We start from the raw sequence: 6,560 nt of genomic DNA, 5'->3' as shown, positions 1-6,560 counted from the left end.
ATAAAAGCATCAAAAGTTACCAAAAAGTCCCCATTGTGGTTCAAAGCCAGTCTCATTATCAGTTGGCTTCGACATAAACTTGGAGGTGTTAGATTTCATCTCAGACTACCAAGTGATATATTTTCTTTGCCCTCAGCAATGTGTTATCTAAAAAATCAACTGTATCTGAAAAACCAGTATTGTGATGCAGGGGAAAGATCATTGGATTTTAAGTTGTATTGACCTGATGGGTATTTTTTTTTTATGGTAAAAAAAATTTATATTTAGATTTAGCCACCTGGACTCAGGTTAGGTGATCTAATTTTGTTGGCAACATCCAAAGCATCGTAGTCAGGAGCCAGTCGAACATACGCCTTCTTCCCTCTGTCAGGCCTGATCAGAGTGTTGACCTTGGCCGCGTCAATGTCATAGAGCTTCTTTATAGCCTATTTGATCCGGTGCTTGTTGGCCTTGGCATCCACCACGAACACAAGTGTGTTATTGTCTCTTTCTTCTGTATGGCTGATTTGGCGGTTGGGAGGAAGTTGATGACGGCATCGTGGTCAAGCTTGTTTCTCCTGGGGGGTGTTGGTGTCTTCCCAGGGTATTTGGGAGCCTTCAGAGACGCAGTGTCAGGTCGTCAGAAGGTGGGCGATGTGTGGATCTTGTTTATTTATGGCCGTGCACATCTTTTATCCCTGCTTTCTTGGCCTTCAAAGCCTTTGCTCTGGCTATGACTTTGGGAGAGGCAGGCTCTTCTTTCTTCATTTTTGGCGCCATCTTTGTGAAAAGACTGTACTGACCTGAGTTTGACTTCCTAGTTCTTTCTCTTACTCTTTATTTGACTTTTAGGCCAATGACATTATTCCTCTGAGCAGTAATGGCTTTCTCATCTGGAAAACGGGCAAATGATGCATTATTTGTATTTTTGTTGTGTTTGTCAAGTTATTTTTAAAGGACTCAGCCTGGTAACTAGTACCTCATAGGGACTAAATAACCATCGCTATTGTGAGATGTCTGTGCACATGGTTTGTGAATTATTAAAAGTCACTCTTACTTTGATTCTTATAAATACCCCTGTAACTTTCCTGTGTATCGGTTCACATTTCCATTTTGTTTCCCTTTATTCGATCCTTCTCCCTGACAGAAAATGGAACTAACTGTATCAAAGGACAGAATCTTTACTTGGAATGTGAACCTGCAGCAAGAAGCAAAATATATCGGCCTGGAGAAAAGGCACCGCATTGACTTCCACTTCCTTGAAATCTATTTCAAAGATCCTGAGGGAAGCGAGACTCTAATAGAACATTGGTGGAAGGATGACATGGGATCGCTATAAAATGATAACTGTTTCAGGGCCAAATTGGAACTTAATCAAAAGGAAAAAATATTCTAACCTATTTTCTTCTCAAAACCAAGGAAGTTCTTCAATATAATTTTTACAAGATCCTCATTCCAAATACTTATAACTTAAATATCCTATTTCAAATACTCTATTTAATGCTAGACTTCATTTCCTTTTCCTTGAAGAGAGAAGGGGCTCATCTTTTGTTGATAATTTAACAATTGCAAATTTGAGTTAGATAATTTAATATGTTTTTAAATAATACACTTACATGTGTGTACACTTATGTACATTCATGCATACATGCGTGTGTGTGCACATATACACTTTTGCCCAGAGAGACAGAAAGATTTGCCTGATGGAGCTTAGCGAGTTACCTTTGATGCAGGCCTACTTGATAATAAATCGGTTGTTTTCTTACTCATGTGTGCAGTTTTATTTTCCTTAAAAAAACGTGGAGGAATTGTATCAGTGTCAATTTCCTGGTTGAGATATTATACTAGAATTATGCAAGATGATACAACGGGAAGAGCTGGGTGAAACTGGCATATGCAATCCGTCTGTATTATTTTTTACAACTTCATGTGGATTTACAGTTTTCTCAAGATAAAAAGTTTTAAAAAGATGGAGGGCGAGGGAAAGAAGGAGAGGCAAGAGGAGAGTGGGGCAGGAAGAAAGATGAGAGCTCTCAGTCCTCCCAACACATCCTTGGACCCTCTGTGCTCTGCTTCTGGCCGTCACACACATTTGCCCACAACACTCGCATTTCACATCTTCCCAACCTTCAGATTTGAACTAGACCGTTGCTTCCTCAAAGCCATTCTTCTGGGTCTTTCAGTCCTCTTGACCTTCCCTGTTCAACAACCTCAGAGTCCTCCCTGGTCACAGCCCACTTCAGGACACCCCCCCATGATTTAAATGAGATAATTAAATGCAGGTTGATGTTCCCCTGTCTGTGTCCCAGTGAGGATGGATGTTCCTAGCACAAGGCCACATCTCCACCGCTCCCTTTCCCATCACCTGGGTTTGGCCCAATGCTCAGCGTGTAATGTATATTTAATCAAGAGGTAATGAAATCGCTCATTTTTTACTTAGGGAATTCATGCTTTTATAAAAATGTTGGGAAAGCTACCCGACAACATTCAAAATTAAAAATTTGCATTTTTGTGGATTTTCCAACAATAGTGAAAGGAGCATCTACTGTCTGATTCTCCAGCATCTACAGGAAATGATGTCAAACTCCAGCACACAACATCACACAGCCTCTTCAAACATTGGCCCCAGCCCACCTTTCCATCTGCCTCCGTCCCTGACACACTGATGCCATGTGCCCCCTGCACCCAGTCTGGCATACTTATTCGTGTCTTTGTTTTTTTGTAACTGAGCTCCCTCTGCATGGCAGTTCTTACTCCATACCTGTTCTCCACCCAAATAACCCTGGCTCACCCTTGAGCTTCCAACTTAAACGGCAATTCCTCAGAGAGGCCCTCTGAGATCTCCCATAGACCTCAACACTCCTGTTTTATGATTCCGTAACACCTCGGACTTCTTGGTGATGACAATGATTGCGTGTGCAATTTCATCTTCCACGTCTGTCACCTGAAGCAGGCCAGGAGTCTTTTCTGTCTCATACACTGCTTGTTGGCCCTGTATCTAGCACAGTGCAGGGCCAGAAAGATGTTCAGTAGACGTGTTGGTTAAAGCTTTCGCGTCATCCCTTGTCTGTGGGTGGGATGCACGGCTCTATCATTCCAGATCCATCTTGCTGGACTTCTGCACCCATAAATCTTCCACGCCTTCTCCCAGCACCCCTCTTCCATAGTTCTATGACCCATGCACCACGGTGACCATCATCACACTGAATTCTAATGTTCTCTTCTTGCTGTTGCTCACATGCCTTCCTCCCCACCTAGGCTTTTATCTATACAAGGGCTGAGACCATGTTCTATAAATCTTTGTTATCCCAACACCTGGAATGCTGTCTGGCATCAAGGAAGCATTCAATAAATGTATGCCAAGAAAACAAACCCTTGTTTTGTGTGTTTTCTCCAGTAGTTATGGTCATACTTATCAACAAGATGTGGATATTATTGAATTTATTTCCCTGTGAGTGGTCTCAGGGATCCTGGACTTGAGTGTGAGTTCCATGGCTTGAGTGAAGAAGATTCCATAGTTTTCTCTGTGCAGCAGACCCACCAAGGTATCCAGACCAGAAACTCTGAGTCAACTGGTGTGACACATGACCTGGACAACAGGGTATTGCAAAAGATCCCAAAATGGTTGGTTCTAATGCACAGTCAGGGTTGAGAACACTGGCCCAGGAAGCAGCTGGAATTTAGCATTAAGTAAACAAAATGAGTTGAATGTTCCTTTGAAAGATTCTGCAGAAAGTCAGACACCAGAAATAATAGCGCAGACACCAGGATGAGCAAGTGGGTTTGGAATGGAGGCACAGATATAGGGTCTAAAGGGATTTCCTAGGCTCCAGGGGTCCTGGCAGGGGCTGGTTGCAGAGTCTGTGGCCTCAGCCATTGCGGGAAGGGAGGTGAATCAAAGGTTAAGAGAACAGATGCTTTAACGTGGGAGGGTCCCAGTCACCCCACTCCTCACCCTGTATGCAGGGGAATCTGTTCGACTGCTTAGCTTCCCCTGCTCTGACCACTAAGGAAAGTTCCGCCTCCGGCTGCATGGGTCCTGAGAGGGGCAAGGCTCTGGGGGAGAAGGGGCCTGGAGATGCTCTGCTCTGGGACGGGGGGGGGGGGGGGGGGGGGTGGGGGGCTGGCCTGCTGGCAGGTGGGGCAGCCCCCAGGCAGGGCTGGTTCTAGGGGCGGGGATGCTGGGCAAAAGGGGAAGGTGACGGGTATTTTTAAAGGAAAAGGGAGAAAAAGAGAGGAAGAGGAGAGGCACAGAGAATTTTGCAAGTTCAGGAAGCAACGGGTCGGGGGTAAATGTGCATCAGGGTGCAAGGAATGCAGAGAAAGGGCATTTTAAAAAGGGTTGCTTATCAGTTGGGTTCTCTTTGGTCTTCAGAAGACAAAAGAAAAGACCCTATTTTCTTTCTTTTTAGTTATTCTTGACTGCTGGCATGGTCTTCTTTGAAATGAGATTTCCTGCAACACTGTGCCACGTGGGAGCCCTGTGTGTGTGTGTGTGTGAATGTGAGTGTGTGTGCACGCCTATATGTGTATGTGTGTCTAAGTGTGTCTGTGTCTGTCTTTGTGTGTGTGTCTGTGCCTACTTGTGTCTCTGTGTGTTTGTGTGTGTGTGTGTGTGTGTGTGTGTGGTGCGTGTCTATGTGTATGTTTTTGTGTCTGTATCTGTTTGCGTGTGTTTTGATCGGGGCGGTACGTTCAGATTGGGCTCATCTGGACCCAGACTGCTGAGATCAGCACGCTGACGCTGGCAGTCCCAGCCCTGTGACCTCACAGAGTTGCTCACTCCCCTGTGACTCAGTTTATTCATTGGCAAAATGGGGATCATCACAGTCCCTGCCTTGTGGGATTGCCATGAGGGTTCAGTGAAGGAAAACGTAGTGTCAGGAGCCCAGCAAGCACTTCAACCGTAAAAAGTCAGGCATCCACATGTCCTCACCAGTCAGCAACTCTGGGTGCAGACACCTGTCTTCTCTAGCACCCTAATCCTTCAGGGACAAATTCCCCTGTTTGCTGAGAACTGAGGAGCTTCCTGGGACCCCGGACTTTCCAGTTTAAAATGGGGACAGTCCCAGGCACACAGGAGCAAGTTGGTCACCCTACCAGTCACCCTCCATCCCCATGCCAACTCCACTCGAGGTCTGTGTACAGCAAACACTTGAGTGTTCTTGGTTCTCTGAGCCAAGAAATTGCCTGACTCCTGGGATAATTAATTAACTCTTCCTCGCCTGTCACTGCCCCTGTGTGTCTGGGTGATCTGTTGCCTAATGCCTTCCCGGAAATGGGCACGGTTAGGTGGAGAGGCGAGTCTGGCAAGCGAGGAGAGGTGGGGGTGCTGGCAACATGCAGGCAGTGACTTAGCACTGAGTCTGGGGGCTCTGTCACGACAGGCCACCTTTCCCTGGAACACCTGTGCCCCAACAATGCGCCCTGCCTCACGCTGCGAGTCAGGCGGGGTAAGGTGCTCTGGGCTGCCACTCAGGGAAGGGCTTTCCAGGGCCAGGCCCAGCCTCCCTTCCACAGCCCGACACCTTCCCCTTAGGAGAAGGGCGCCTTCCCCAGGCTGAAGGGCAGCAGCAGGGACAGCCAGCCCAAGCCCTGGGAGAGGCTGCAAGTGGCACCTGCTTCCCACTGTCACCCTGCGGAGATGCATGAGCTGAGTCACTAGAGCGACGTGCCTTTGCCTTTCAACTGAGTCCTGAGCAAAGTGAGCCGCCCTGCGTGCCCAGCTTTTAGAGGTGAGAGGGACCTCCTGGTTTTGGTTATTTCCAGGCCAAAATTCTTCTAAGCCAAATGTAATTGGGAAGCTTCCAGACTCAGCTCCCTGGGGAATAAAGAAATCATATCTTTATAACGATTTTTATCTCTGCTACCATTGCTGCTATTTACTCATCCTTCACCAAGCACCTCCTGTCTGCCAAGCTCTTTATATACTGTACATCAGCCAACCCTTGAAATGGCCTTGGGAGATATTTATTATCCACACTGAATATTTATATTATTAGTATCTGATGAATCCAAGACTTTGGAAGGTTCCAGAACATGGGCAAAGTCACAGGGCTCTTGGACTCAGTCCCTTCCACACCTTCTCAAATCTTGCCTTTCTCAAGCCCTCCCCACCCTAAATATACCCTTGGTGATTCTTGTGTCCTGGTTTCTGTGTGGAAAAAGTATGGAGAGCTGGGTAAGAAATTGCATTCAGAGGCAGTACGGAAAGAAAAAAATCTAAAAGTGCAAATATTACTCCAAAAAAAATTGTTCCTGAACTCATGGTCTTTTCCCCATGTTTCTGTCTCATTTTCTTCTCTTGTTGAGTGAGAGACCATCTTCAATTTCGCTCTCCACTTCTTTTTCTGTATCTTTTAGGTTCTTTGGAGGGATGTAAGGTGCTTCTTGGATGCATTTGCCAAATCACACTCAATCCTACACTCATTAGCAATTCTGTCAATTCGGTGTCTTAAATACATTTGAATTAATCCACACGATTGTTCTTCATGAAAAGCAAATCTGGTTGTGTTGCTTATCTGCCTACAAAATGTTCTTTCTAAAGTCTGAATTCCTTATGTGACTCTTGTCTCCGCTTC

General features: G+C 45.8%; 1 pseudogene; it reads right to left on the bottom strand.

The window, feature by feature from the left end:
• Positions 1 to 269: 269 nt before the first annotated feature.
• Positions 270 to 759, bottom strand: LOC106830760 (large ribosomal subunit protein uL23-like; annotated as a pseudogene).
• Between the last annotated feature and the right edge of the window lie 5,801 nt (positions 760 to 6,560).

Source organism: Equus asinus, chromosome 28 (assembly GCF_041296235.1).
Source record: "Equus asinus isolate D_3611 breed Donkey chromosome 28, EquAss-T2T_v2, whole genome shotgun sequence".
NCBI classification, from domain to species: Eukaryota; Metazoa; Chordata; class Mammalia; order Perissodactyla; family Equidae; genus Equus; species Equus asinus.
The sequence above is the reverse complement of the archived record's forward strand: the minus strand, read 5'-3'. Positions and strand labels throughout refer to the sequence as shown.